This window comes from Triticum urartu, chromosome 5 (assembly GCF_003073215.2).
Source record: "Triticum urartu cultivar G1812 chromosome 5, Tu2.1, whole genome shotgun sequence".
Taxonomy (NCBI): Eukaryota; Viridiplantae; Streptophyta; class Magnoliopsida; order Poales; family Poaceae; genus Triticum; species Triticum urartu.
Window position 1 is genome coordinate 66540911 of NC_053026.1, and position 14831 is coordinate 66555741.

At 47.9% G+C, this 14831-nt stretch overlaps 1 long non-coding RNA gene across 8 annotated transcripts; it reads left to right on the top strand.

Annotated features, from left to right (window-relative positions):
- Positions 1 to 692: 692 nt before the first annotated feature.
- Positions 693 to 5130, top strand: LOC125507923. Of its 8 annotated transcripts, none has more exons than XR_007283140.1 (5): positions 693 to 1116; positions 2759 to 2860; positions 2955 to 4259; positions 4495 to 4597; positions 4750 to 5130. It is a non-coding gene; the product is annotated as an uncharacterized LOC125507923 (long non-coding RNA). The 8 variants fall into 8 exon arrangements; XR_007283134.1 differs by having other exon boundaries at positions 694 to 1116; positions 2759 to 2802; XR_007283133.1 differs by having other exon boundaries at positions 2759 to 4259.
- Positions 5131 to 14831: the final 9701 nt, after the last annotated feature.

Consider the following 14831-nt stretch of genomic DNA (forward strand, 5'->3'; position numbering starts at 1 on the left):
CAATTAGACAGCATTAGATCATTAAATATTACTTTGGTTCGTAGAGTTCGACATGTCTTTGAAGGGAGTACGATCACTCGATCGTGTCGGAGACTTCATCTGCAAGGAAGATAGTGTCAAAAAAGTTTCTGTTACGTGGCCACCGTGGTAAGATTGTAGAGTGCACGCTTATTCTACCTCATTACAATTCATATTCGACTTATGCACTCCTGCTTATTATACTAAGAATTAAAATCACTAATGATGATGATTTAAAAATTATTCATACAGTGAAATTCAGTTGACATTACCTCAAGAGCATAATAAATTATAATTTGTTGATGCAAATTAAAATGATACATATTTTATATCCATAAAATTAATAGCACATGGTACTACAAATATCTTGCATTCTCTTGAGTCACAAGATTTCATCAGACTCTTTTTTTAGGATCGTTTACCGTACATTAGATATTGTCCACATGAGAAAATGTAAGAAATGGAGGCATCGTTGTACAAGAGAAAAACACAGCGTCGTATAACATTTGGCCCACCCACAAGAACTAATCTGGTCAACGGCCTATTACATCAAGTGCCACCACATCCATTCTAAATTGGCCCAACTTGGGCCTGCCAGCACCGCTGTGCCACTATGCGCACCGTCCGATCCTCTGGACGGCACAGATCAACAACACGATCACAAAATCAGCACCGGTGGAAACCCTACCAAAATTATCCTCCAATTTTCGCCGTCATTCACGGAAAGGAAGGAGATAGCGGCTGCGTCGGCGCCGAATTCCTTGCCGGCGTGGCCGCGCCTCCAATTCAGGATGCTCGACGGCGATGCCGCGTCCGGCGTCGATCTACCCCGCTGTGCTCGTTGAGGATGTGGTGCTGCCGTCCTTGAAGGCAGACGTCCTGGCCATGGTGATGGGGGCTGCGTGGGCCGTCGCCATTGATGGCAGGCGCGGTGGCCGCGAAACGGCGGCTGCGCGCGGTACGGTGACGGCGGGCCGGGAGACGGCGGCTGAGCGGTTTCTGTGTGCTGGAGTTTGCTCCGGCGGCGTGGAGCAGCAACCGGCGCATCGCAAAGGGATGGAGGCCCCCTTTTCCCAGCCAGTCACCGATTATACGTGGGTACGTGTATTTCTGCAACCTCACGTATTAGTCTGAAGCATACTATTCTATTATGCAGCTTATGCTCGAAGCCCAAATAGTAAACAGGATGCGCTTTGCATAGAGTCGATGCTCACAAACATGGGGCTAATTATACATGGTAAACATAAATAAACCATAGGTCTTACCGAACCAAATTAGATAGGAGTCTGCGTGCGTTTATCTTAGCGGCGTGGCACCCGGGTTGATAGTCGAGCTGATTGAATTGGAGGCGGGGAAAGATCAGCAAGAAACCAATGCCACGAAGAGTGCGTGAGGTTCGTATGCCAAGTTATCCAACATTGTTTGCGTGGAATCAGACTTATATGCAACCATGGATAGGAAAGAGATCCTGTATTAATTAATTAGAGTTAATGCGCATTATTACACAAGGAATTAGTGGGGAAACAAAAAAATGGAAAGAACATAGATATAGCAGTTGACCCCGGACAGAATCTCATCTGTCATTGATTTCTTTCATCCAGCTGGATTTATAATGATGACAACACGCATAAAAATAGATCCTTGTGAAGCTGTTTTAGAGGCGACGAACACTAAGTGGCTGTGCGAACATAATAACATTGGAACATCATTATAGAGCATCGAAGTGAATTTTGCATCAGACTTGAACCCTCCTCATTCGTTGAACATGAACATGGCTCATTCGTTGAACAATCAAGCTGGCCCGGTTCTGCAAGGACCCTAGAGCATCTCCTAGTGCCGCACGGCAGGCTGCCAGCTCGTAGGACTGCTGGTTGTCTGGTTAGAAGACAAGCTGGCTCATGTGTGTCGTTTTCAAGAACCCTACAAAATAGGTTTAATTAAACAACATACAATACATATTTTTATATAAGATGGTCGTGTTAGACGTTCTTCGATTACACAAGCACTCACGTTGTGCTCTGTTGACCTCAAGCAGTATGGCACCTAAAGTCCAAAGCCCCTGCTTTGCTAGTCCCCACCGCATCAAGTGGCGTGACACATGTTGGTCCCAGACGCGTAGGTAGATAAACTCCCTCCTGGTTGAGCAATAAAATGTTAGCCCACTGCCAATAAAATGTACTAAACATTAAGCAGAGTTCTTACCAAGTGTTCATTAGGACCACATGTAGGTATGGCATGGTACGGTCGTCTGACCTGTGTAACATTATTTTGCTGACATGCATCACTATGCCAAGGACATATGGGAAAAAATCATGTGAATTTGTTAAGAACTCTGGCTCAACTACATGTCAGCAAAATTCATTGTGAAATGATACAAAGCACCTGCAAGCATCCTGCTTCTGAGGCTGTAGACATCTATAAAATCAATGAATCGTGGCGGCAACGAAGGGGTGTTAATGCTGGCCCTGGCAAGAAGTACTTCAGTGCGCGAGTGGAGGACGATGTAAAAGTCACATGGCACCGACAATGCAACTGGCAGATGCATAGCTACTGGTTCAAAACCAACTTTTTTGAATAAGTATACTGAGCCGGCACGTAGGTTGTCGCTGAAGCGATATGCGATCGGTTGAAATGGATCAAATGCAATTGCATCCATTTTGACCCCCTGGAAATTTATTGCATACATTAGCAGTATTATCAGCAGATCACTTGATAGCATATCTTCTTTGAATACTTATAGTTTGGTCGATGAGGATGGCGTGAAAGATGGCTGCTCCACTCCAGGTATGTTTGATGCGAGCATACAAAACCTGCTGTTGCGTCCAACCTATACTGTATATATGTAGGTTTTCTATTTCGCTGAACCTTACATGTCTGCAATTGGTTGACAAAGAGAACAATTCTGTATATTTACTTATGCAAATAACTAAAAGCAGGAATGGATAAAATGTTGCCTGGTGATCGGCGGGGGAGGGCCAATGGGAGCGGGAACGAAGTTCACAGGCCAGGACGGCCCATCCTGGGTCCCATCGCCATGAGTGCCAAGACCCGATTTCTCTTCAACATGACTCATGGTTCAGAACGCAGAATGATTTTTATAGCATGGTATATGGCAGGAAATAGAAGTGCTGGAATTTGTATTAGCGCCAGTTAAAAGGACGTATTTTAACTGATTTGACTATTTTCATTTTCATTGGCACCAAGTAAAACCATGGTGATAGAAGAAAGGAAGTGACTGAAAGAAGGAAGGAGATTGATCGCCGTTTGATTGAAAGAAGGAAGGAGATTGATCACCGTCATGAATGAATTAATTGCCATGCATGAATTGATTGCGTTTGGATTGATTGTTGATTGATTGCGCTTGGTTGCCTTATGTGAATTATTTCTTTAGCAAAGATAAAGTCGATTGGAGGGAGAAAAGAAAATCGGCTGTGGGAGAAAACCGTTGGAGGGAGGGAAAAAAATCGCTCGAGGGGAGGGGGGATCGTACGAAGGGGTTGGACGAAGAGGGGAAACGGAACCTTACGTTTCTTTTAGGTAGTAGAGATAGGGGATTCCTCCATCAATGCAGTTTTTCGTACATGGCTTCTGTGCGTTGGTTCTTCAGGTGCAACCAAATGGTTATGTGCAACCGGTGACATTTGAGACTGGCCTGTTCGGCGAGAGGAGAAAGTGTCTATTGTCAAACTTGTTCTTAACATGTTACATTTGGGTTGGATTAGATTAGATAGCTCTATTGTCTTCTTGGCTCTGTAATATATAGCTGCAAGTATTTGGATATGGATAATCTGTAGATGGTCGTGATGTTGTGTTTGGTTGATTTCGTTCGGTTCGAGGATGTTTGAAGTTAGTATGGCGTGTGTTTTTGTTAGGATAGCTGGAAGGTTGCGTTGGGCTGAAATCCGGGGTAGGGCGTCCCCTTGATGCGAATGATTCTGTGCCACTTGTCAGTTTCATGAGATATGAAATTGGGGGCATGATGCTCCCTTTCTAGAACAATAATAATATAGCTCTAATGTGCTATTTGTATTTTTTTTGTGTTTGTTTGTTGTGAGCAGCGATGGAGGAACAGGCCCATTGGCAAATTGGAGGCATGGTATTCCTTTTCATTCATTTGGTCGTTTCGGATCACCTATATTCAACCAAAGCGGTCATCTTGTTGGGATATCTTATCAAGATTACGAGGCATGGTCCGTGATGTTCCTGCAACAAGCTGTCCTTAGGGAAGCAGAGATCAGCAGGTACTATGTGATCCACCATTTGTGTACATTAATATATATAGTGTTGCAATGTGTTGTACCACTTACCCACAATACTGAAATTCAAATTGGTTGCTATGGCCATGCCTTCAACGGTTTCATGTACATAATCTGCACTCTATACCTAGTTATAGTACTATAGATTAATTCTACTATTGGTTCCAATAAATGTGGCAACAGCTTTTGCTTACATCTTTCCTTATTTTCTTTTCTGTAGTGCATTGGGTAGTGTTTCGTATGTACTGAACGGAAACCCAATTCCCCGTGAAGTCCCAATTCTGCCCAAAGGACCAGTCCCGCCCGTCTAGGAGCAGCAGGCTGTAAGTACTACTTGAACAAATTTTCAATGTACAGTTTTCTTTTCGGGTGACAATCTTAATGCATGTAGTGTTTGATAGGGGAAAACTTTACTTGTTACAGTTTGTTACTTGTTGCAACCGATCCTTAATCCCAAGAGTTGACTACTGTGCAGTACAGGAGATAGCGCCTCATGCCTTCACCTTAACAGCAGATGGAAAATATCAGAGTACATCCACAGGCAGCTGCATACACGGTGGAGTTGACTGTTGTTGCAGCCTAATGTAGGTTTCAGTTTGGTTGCTATTATTAAACTAACCATCTGACTTGTTATCGCAGCCTAGTGTGCTTGTTGATTTAGTTTCTGTCTTTGAACTGCCATGACTTATTTGCAGCCTAGCATAGTTGTTGATTTATTCTATTTGTTGAAATGTAATCTGATTTGCTGTGGTAGCTTAATGAACTTGTGGATTTAGTTTCTGTTGTTAAAGCTATCATGTGGCTGGAATCACTTTTATCCTTGGAGCCCCAGAGCTTAGAGGAATCATTTGTGTTACGATTGAGTTGTTGGGTGTTCGCCCATTTTGTCAGGTGATGTGAAATTGGAAGTTCTCTTATCGATTATGTTAGAGATAATATTTGAAAGTTAGAGATAACTATGTATTTAGAGATAAAATAGGTTTACACAACCTTGCCTTGTACTCCAAGCCTACCCCTCTCTCATGTACTCTATATATACCCTATACAAGGGCCACATCAATACAATGAATATTGTAGGTTCTATATTTTCTATATGATATCAGAGCGGTTTGTCCAACGACGCCGATTCTAGGACCTTTCCCCATTTTCGCAGCACGCCGTCCCCGAGGAGATCCATCTCTCCCCGAGGACGCGGCACCCGATCGATCAAATATTAGATCGGTTCTTTAGATTAGCTTAGCTACAAATTTCGAATTCCAATCTAGGTTTAATTTTCTCAGCCACCAATAAATCCACCAACCCTCAAAATCCGGTGAAAATCAATGCAAAATACGGCATCCAGAGCTCCAACGACTCGCGCGAGATCCGGCGTTTCTCGCGCAGCAACGTGCGTACACGACGGCGCATCACCACGGCAACAGATCGGCATCTCAGCTGCCTCGGCAGTACGCGTGTACGACTCCACGGTTCGGGCAGCATCTACATCTACATCATCCATGATCCAACCGGCCAGCGCGATCTTCGTCGACCCCACAACCCGCATGCTCGCCGGCAGCAGCTTCGCATGCATGCGCTGTCAAACAGCAGCCGCTCCGGCGGCACATGTACTCCAGCACGGCTGGATGCAAGGTATGAACGTGCATGTCTTTTAGCCATGTGCCCTATATCCGGTACGTACTACACGTACGGCCTTTGGCAGTGCATGCAAGCTTCACCGAGCCCCTGTGTCTCGGATCACGGGAGGGCGCTTCGCCGGCATCAGCCACCAACGCACTGAGCGACCTACACCGAGCTGCTGCATCGAGCGATCTGCATCGACCCTTGCCACATCATCAAGCCGACCGACTACACCGACCGATTTGCACTGCATCAAGGGGAACTACACCAGGCCGAACCACTTCATCAAGCTAATTACGAGTCAAGATCATCGTCGAGTACATCTACAAGCAGCAATCACGACATGCATCGTTCACACGCCAGGCCGGTGTGCAACCAGATGCGATTCTTCATCGACTTCACCTACTCGGCACGACATCGACACTTCGCCGCCACAGGGACGCCTTCAAGCGACGCATCATCATCGACATGTCGTTGCAACACCATCACTGACACTTCATCGCCAAGGTCTTCATCAACGTGGTCTTCACCAACATCATCGTCGACACATCACCGCCGCCTTGTCCACAAGATGGACAACTAGCGTCCTCTGACAGATTTTTCTGCAAGACGCAACCACGACGACGGCATCGACCGCGTCATCCACAATAATACGACTGCATCGACACGGCGTCACTATAGTGACGACCCCTACACGGCAACACGGTTATGGCAAAACCGATGTGTGCTCGATGGGCTTCCTCCGGTCTTGACAAAACCGGTGGACTCATCGCCGACGACACCCTCTGACATCTGCAGGGTGTATCGTCCACGTCTACAGCTCCGTCGTAGCGCATTTTTTTGCGCCTCCGGCTTTGTGCGGCTTCATTATCCACGACGACTACTACATCGACCATGACTACTACGGCCATGGATACATCACGATCGGTGATCTCGACATCGACCACATGACTACGTCTATAGCAACACATCGGCAACAACTCCAGTCAACAGCGTCCGTGTCGTCACCAGCATCCACGCCACTCCCGCTGTGACTGCGGGAGGGAAGAGAGGAGAAGATAGGGAAGGCACTAGAAGGGGACGCAGTCACCGCCCTAGGTGCAGACCCATTAGGCATTAGAGACGCAGTTGATGATGGCGCAGCGGAGAAGACGACAGAAGCAGAAGACTTTAATTTCAGTCGCCATCGTTCGTTTCACTCCCGCTACGACTGAGGGGGAATGTTAGAGATAATATTTGAGAGTTAGAGATAACTATGTATTTAGAGATAAAATAGGTTTACACAACTTTGCCTTGTACTCCAAGCCTACCCCTCTCTCATGTACTCTATATATACCCTACACAAGGGTCACATCAATACAATGAATATTGTAGGTTCTATATTTTCTATAGATTAAACTGTCGAAGGCTAATTGTTGCCGATGACACAAACAAACCAAATATTGCAAAAGAACAATTTCTACTAGTACTTTGTTCGTAGTCTATTTATAGTTCTTTTTCCTATTTTCTTTTCTTTTTTGTCTTTCAAAGTAGTTTTGCTCTGAAGTTTTAAGTTTTCATGGATGTACATCTTTGTTGTCGAACTGATTGAACATTTCAGTTTTTCATGGCACATATTTAAAAACTAATGTCTAGGAGATGATAATTTTGAATATATGTTTTGGTGGTTTGTGGGATTCGTTGCGTGCTTCATGTGAAATGGACTTGTTTTTCAGACAACGGAAATTTTGTGGCGTTCTAAAAATTATAGGTTGGTACATGAGAAAAATAACGCCACACTAACTCACAGTTACAGATTGTTCATGTTTGCAGGTATGTTTGGATATCAACTAAAAAAAAGGGTATGTTTGGATACGATTTATAGAAAAATGTTACCAAGCAGCGAGGAAATCAGCATGCAGAATATTTTGTGACCACGTGCAATAAGAAAATAATTTTAATCAAATCCATCCTAAACTGGTTGTACGTGGACAAGATAACATTTATCTGATCTTATGACTATCTTGGGATGATAATGGCACTGGGTGACAGTACCTTCAAGACCACCACTCATGTATCTGCTACATTCTCTTTCTACAAATGCTTAGGCAATCTATCATTCCTTCAGAAAATTGCAGCAAGACATATCTGCCGTATAAGGCTGTAACTTCATAGTGGACAAAGAACAATACTCCTTGCTTGCCACGTTAGAAACAATTCCAAGTAAATCACCACGACTTCTCAACATTACTCCCTGCTTTTAACTTAGTATTTAAACCATCGACAGTTCCTGAAACTCTTTGCGAGCCTCCTTCGACCAAGCGAACAAGAGAATCACACTTACTACAGCACAAGCACGGCGAAGAGAAGATGCAGCACTTTATATTATCCGGAATATAAAGTGTCTCGCACATGAAGTATTCTCCGGAAGACGGATGCACAACTCTGCTGCCAGCGGCCTCACAAAAGAAACAACGACCTATTAGACCATTACCGAAAAAGACTTTCGCCTCGCTTTATATATAAAGCCACGACCAGAAGTACAAATCCGGGTACAACACACAACAACACCCCCCCCCCCCCCCCCCCCCCCCCCCCCCCCCCCCACACACACACACGCCACACACACCAAAGGCAAGATACAAGAATGCCGATGCACCGTAACACTACCCAATCGACCACCAAGCACACTACCAAACACTTAGGGCCGACGAGGACCTTCCGAGACCTAGCCACCGAGAAGAAGTGAAGTGGGACAATGGTGAAGCATGGACTCCAAGGCGGTGCCTTCAAGAAGGGCACGACACCGAAAGCCACCACCGCCCGATCTCGGAGATCAAGTTTTCACCTGGAGCAACAAGGAGAGAAGAGAACACCACGACGGAGCCTTCATGAAGGAAACGACGCCCGCGGCGCCGCCACCGTCGGCCGGAGAAGACCGGGCAAGTTATGTACTCCGGTGTTAACCCTCTACCAAACCACCATGCTTCGCCAAACATCACCAACCATGCCACCCACGCGGCCATGGCTGCCCGACCGCACCCAAGACGTGCGCTCCGCCCATGAACACCGCGTCTCCCGCCGCCAGGGCCGACGCCCAGCATCCAAGCAGCTCCGTGAATACCCAAAGGCCTTGGCTTTGGCCTGACTGGCAGCCCCCGCCTATGAAGATGCCAGCAACCGCCCTGCCTCGAACATCGCCAGAGCCCCAACAAAGAGCACATAGCCGAGGAAAGGGGGAGGAGGAGCGAACGCATCCGGACCGGTGCACCCCTGCACCGGCGACGGGTGGCCATCGGGGCCTCCCATCACCGGACACACCCCCGTGTCGCCTCACCATGGCGCCCGCCGCAGCTCGACGCGAGGCCACCAACGGCAGCCCGCCCAACCATCGACAAGAAGCGCGAAGCCGGCCCGCACCCGCAGCCAAGAGCACTCACCGGGAGAGCCATCCCGCACCGCTCGCCGCCATCCAGGGGCTGGAACAGGGGAGCCCCGACTGGAGGACGGCCAGCGCGCACCACCAGCACGCGCGCCCGCCGCGAGCCCGACCACCGCGCTGCACGCAGCACGGAAGCACCCGCGCCCGCCGGCGAGGCGCCGCACGTCGCCCGCGCCTGCCGGACCGCCAGATCTGGCCGCCACCGCAGCTACGAGCGCGAGCCGCCCCGTGCAGCCCACCGCGCCGCCACCACGCCCTCGCTACCCCGCCGCCGCGCCTCCACGCCCCGCCGTCCGCCACCGCCCCGCGTCAACAGCCTTCAAGCGGGATGAAGATGAGCCCCGGCGCCACCGGCGCCGGTGGGCTTTGCCCGGCAGCGTGGTCCGGCAGCGGCGAGGGAGGGAAGGGGCGAGAGGAGGCCCGAAGCCGGTGGCTAGGGTCGCCCCCCCCCCCCCCCCCCCCCCCCCGTCGCCACACGGAGCGACGCGGGGAGGGGATGGGACGGGTTTTACTAGTGGCGGCTGCAGCCCTGTTGGACCATTTGCAAAGACAATACATAATCATTAGTTAAAGTCACAGAAATGGCTATCTGATTACAAATTACTAGAGATCAAGGCCGGGCTAGCTTACAAATTGGTCTTCATGGTAATGATCAATGGGGAAACACTGAGGCAGCCTTGTTGAATCTCTTCCGTTTTGCAAACAAGGTGGGTGCCAGAATTCAGCGAAGAACATTTTAGCTGGTTCATGGTCGACATGGTAGCATTTCCTCATGCAGCCTTATGGTGCTGTTGCCACTTGCCACTACGCAGATAATGCTCAACTTGTAGCAGAATGCACAAAAGGAAGACGACGATCCCTGCACATCAGATCACAGTGAGTGGTTTATTCAGGTGAAATGACAGTAACTGTGACCAACCAAACAAAAAGAGAACAATTGCTTTGACTTATTTCGAGGTTAGGAAAAGCAAAGGAAAAATGGTGGGTGGCTACAAGCAAGGAAGTGTTTGCTACCTTGGATTAATCCATCACGATTGGAATGGTTCCTTTAAACTTGCGGCACTGCCTCTTTAGCTCCTCGCTTTTGCAACTACGGACATCTAACACTAGCAGGGAATCCGGGAGGCCATCATTGGGCAATGAATTCAGAGCAGGACAATCATATATCTTCAATTTTTCCAGAGAACATGGCAAGCCATCCTTGGGTAGCAATTCCAGAGCAGGGTAGCTAGAGATGTCTAATGTTTTCAGCGAACATGGGAGGCCATCCTTGGGCAGAAATTTCAGGGCATCACAATTCCTGATCCATAATTCCTGCAGTGAACTTGGGAGGCTGTCCTTGGGCAGCGATTCCAAGAAATCACATTTCCCGATGCTTAAACATTGCAGAGAACATGGGAGGCTGTCATTGGGCAGCAATTTGAAAGCATGGCAGTAATCGATTTGTAAAACTTGCAGAGAAGTTGGGAGGCCGTCTTTGGGCAGCGATTGCAAGGCATGACAACATGCAATCCGTAACATCTTGAGACTAGCCACAATGGAGAGTAACATACACATATCCCTAGACTATGTTACTACATTCATAGTGGGTAGTAACATAAGTGTGGTAACATGCAGAGCTTCATTTATTATGTTATAGACTCATATTGCATTGGGATATGTGATGTTACAGTAACTAGCTAAGTTACTACTACTACCTCTCTCCTCATTAATTCATTGCCACATAAGCAAATATGCTGAGTTGGACTCGATGTTACTACTGAAGTTACTCCCACTGTGGCTAGTCTGAGGCTGGAAAGTCTATGTATCCCTGCTGGGAGGCACTGTAGCTTGGTGCACTTATTAAACTCGAGGTTCTGGATGGAGGTGAGGAGCTGAAGGGGCATCCTCTTGCTCCTTCGAAAAGCGCTCCACCTTACCGATGTCAGAAACGAATAAGCTGGTGATGGATGAGGAGAGGAGGCTGCAGATGGGCACATTAAGGAAGCTTGTGAAGTGATCTGTGAATAGCTTCTGAAGTTTGCAAGATCTGGGCTCTTTGTCATGCATCCGCGAGGGCTCGAAAAAGGGGGGAAATTTGCGGGTCTGAAAGATGAATAATGTTGAAATATGAGATGGGCCTAGAGCCCATATGACAATTTCAGATTTGATCTCTAAGGGCCCATGTAGGTGGCATGACAAGGTGGTGGGAAGTTTAGTCCCAACCCGGAAGTAGAAGGAGAGTTGGAGTGGTTTATAAGGGATTCTCTCCCTCATGCTATTGGAGCTTGAGAAGAGATGAGACCCTCGCGCACTCCTCCTCCTGCGCTCGCCTCGCCACGCCTCGTCACGACGCGCCGCGGGTTGCGGGATTTGTTGGGGAACGTTGCAGAAAACAAAAAAAAATTCTACGGTTTCACCAAGATCCATCTATGAGTTCATCTAGCAACGAGTGATTTGATGCATCTACGTACCTTGTAGATCGCGAGCGGAAGCGTTCAAAGAACGGGGATGAGGGAGTCGTACTCGACGTGATCCAAATCACCGGAGATCCTAGCGCCGAACGGACGGCACCTCCGCGTTCAACACACGTACGGTCAGCGTAACGTCTCCTTCTTCTTGATCCAGCAAGGGGGAAGGAGAGGTTGAGGAAGATGGCTCCAACAGCAGCACAACGGCGTGGTGGTGATGGAGCTGCAGTACTCCGGCAGGGCTTCGCCAAGCTCTATGGAGGAGGAGGAGGTGTTGGAGAGGGAGAGGAGGCACCAAAGGAGTGGGGTGAGAAGTCCTCCATCTCCCCACTATATATAGGAGGGCCAAGGGGGGGCGCCGGCCCTAGGAGATCCAATCTCCTAGGGGGTGCGGCCAAGGGGAGGAATCCCTCCTCCCCAAGGCACCTAGGAGGTGCCTTCCCCCTTTGGGACTCTTCCCTTCTTGAAACCCTAGGCGCATGGGCCTCTTGGGGCTGGTGCCCTTGGCCCATGTAGGCCAAGGCGCACCCCCTACAGCCCATGTGTCCCCCCCGGGGCAGGTGGCCCCACCCGGTGGACCCCCGGGACCCTTCCGGTGGTCCCGGTACAATACCGGTGACCCCGAAACTTGTCCCGATGCCCGAAATAGTACTTCCTATATATAATTCTTTACCTCCGGACCATTCCGGAACTCCTCGTGACGTCCGGGACTCCGAACAACATTCGGGTTACTGCATATACATATCCCTACAACCCTAGCGTCACCGAACCTTAAGTGTGTAGACCCTACGGGTTCGGGAGACATGTAGACATGACCGAGATCGCTCTCCGGCCAATAACCAATAGCAGGATCTGGATACCCATGTTGGCTCCCACATGTTCCTCGATGATCTCATCGGATGAACCACGACATCAAGGATTCAATCAATCCCGTATACAATTCCCTTTGTCAATCGGTATGTTACTTGCCCGAGATCTGATCGTCGGTATCCCAATACCTTGTTCAATCTCGTTACCGGCAAGTCACTTTACTCGTACCGTAATGCATGATCCCGTGACCAGACACTTGGTCACTTTGAGCTCATTATGATGATGCATTACCGAGTGGGCCCAGTGATACCTCTCCGTCATACGGAGTGACAAATCCCAGTCTTGATCCATGTCAACCCAACAGACACTTTCGGAGATACCCGTAGTATACCTTTATAGTCACCCAGTTACGTTGTGACGTTTGGTACATCCAAAGCACTCCTACGGTATCCGGGAGTTACACGATCTCATGGTCTAAGGAAAAGATACTTGACATTGGAAAACTCTAGCAAACGAACTATACGATCTTGTGCTATGTTTAGGATTGGGTCTTGTCCATCACATCATTCTCCTAATGATGTGATCTCGTTATCAATGACATCCAATGTCCATAGTCAGGAAACCATGACTATCCGTTGATCAACGAGCTAGTCAACTAGAGGCTTACTAGGGACATGTTGGTGTCTAAGTATTTACACATGTATTATGATTTCCGGATAACACAATTATAGCATGAATAAAGACAATTATCATGAACAAGGAAATACAATGCTTTTATTATCACTTTGCTTTTATTATTATCTCACCAACGAACTGCATAAAAGAGATTTTCGATGTCGGCGAACATATCTCAAGTATTCCAGAATTGCAACGATAAAATTATGATGACAACACCTCAGAGCTCAACTCCCCGGGACACTTCCACTAAACCCCTGATAGGAGGCACCAAGTCAATGTTCTCATCATAAGCCATCGGAACGATTCCAAGATACTCGCGTGATCCTAAATTTTTTTTAGTGAAATTTGAGAAGAGAAGAGTCAAAACTCTACGTCAGGATGCCTTACCAGAGCGATGAGGAGACTGGGAAGTAAAAATAATTCCTAATCTCTCCGCTATATAATTCCTAAGTGACTCAAAACATTTTTCTAGACACAACTCGGCCGCTAAAAACGATCAAGCAATGGGGCTCCTAAGGTCGGGGAAGCCTCTGATACCAACTTGTAACGCCCTCGATGCGGCTATAGCTCCCACGTGTCGAGGCACGACTTAGAGACATAACCGCATTGAAAGCAATGTCGCAAGTTAGGCAATCATCACAACATCCCATGTAATATATAATAAAAGAGGGGAGATACATAGTTGGCTTACACTCGCCACGTCACATCAAAATACATAAATAACATCCATCATACAAACACTCATGGCCCGACTACGGCGCCAAAATAGAAAAGAACCCAACATGCGACAAGGCCCCGAATCAAACCCCAACTAGGCACCACTATTGATCATCAGGAAAAGACACGTAGTAACGCTGAGAGTCTTCGTCGAACTCCCACTTGAGCTCGTACTCATCACCTGGAGCGGAATCACCTGGACCTGCATCTGGAGTTATAGTATATGTGAGCCACAGGGACTCAGCAATCTCGCACCCTCGCAATCAAGACTATTTAAGCTTATAGGAAGGGTAAGGCAAATATATGTGGAGCTGCAGCAAGCGACTAGCATATATGGTGGCTATCTTATTCGCAAAAGAGAGCGAGAAGAGGAGGCAAAGCGCGAGCGTGAAAAACTAGAGGAACAACCTGCGCAAGCATTACTCCAACACCGTGTCCACTTCCCGGACTCCGCCGAGAAGAGGCCATCACGGTAACACACTTAGTTGATTCATTTTAATTAATTAAGGTACAAGTTATCTACAACCGGACATTAACAAATTCCCATCTGCCCATAACCGCGGGCACGGCTTTCGAAAGTTCAATCCCTGCAGGGGAGTCCCAACTTAGCCCATGACAAGCTCTCATGGTCAACGAAGGAATAGACCTCCTCCCAAGACATTCCGATCAGACTCGGTATCTTGGTAACTCAAGACACTTCGACAGGTTAAAACAAGACCAGCAACACCGCCCGAATGTGCCGACAAATCCCGATAGGAGCTGCACATATCTCTTTCTCAAGGCACACTCAGATGAGCCAGACATCGGGTAGGCCAGCCCAGAGTTGCCCCTGGTAGCCTCGGACATCGCTTGGTGGGACCAACA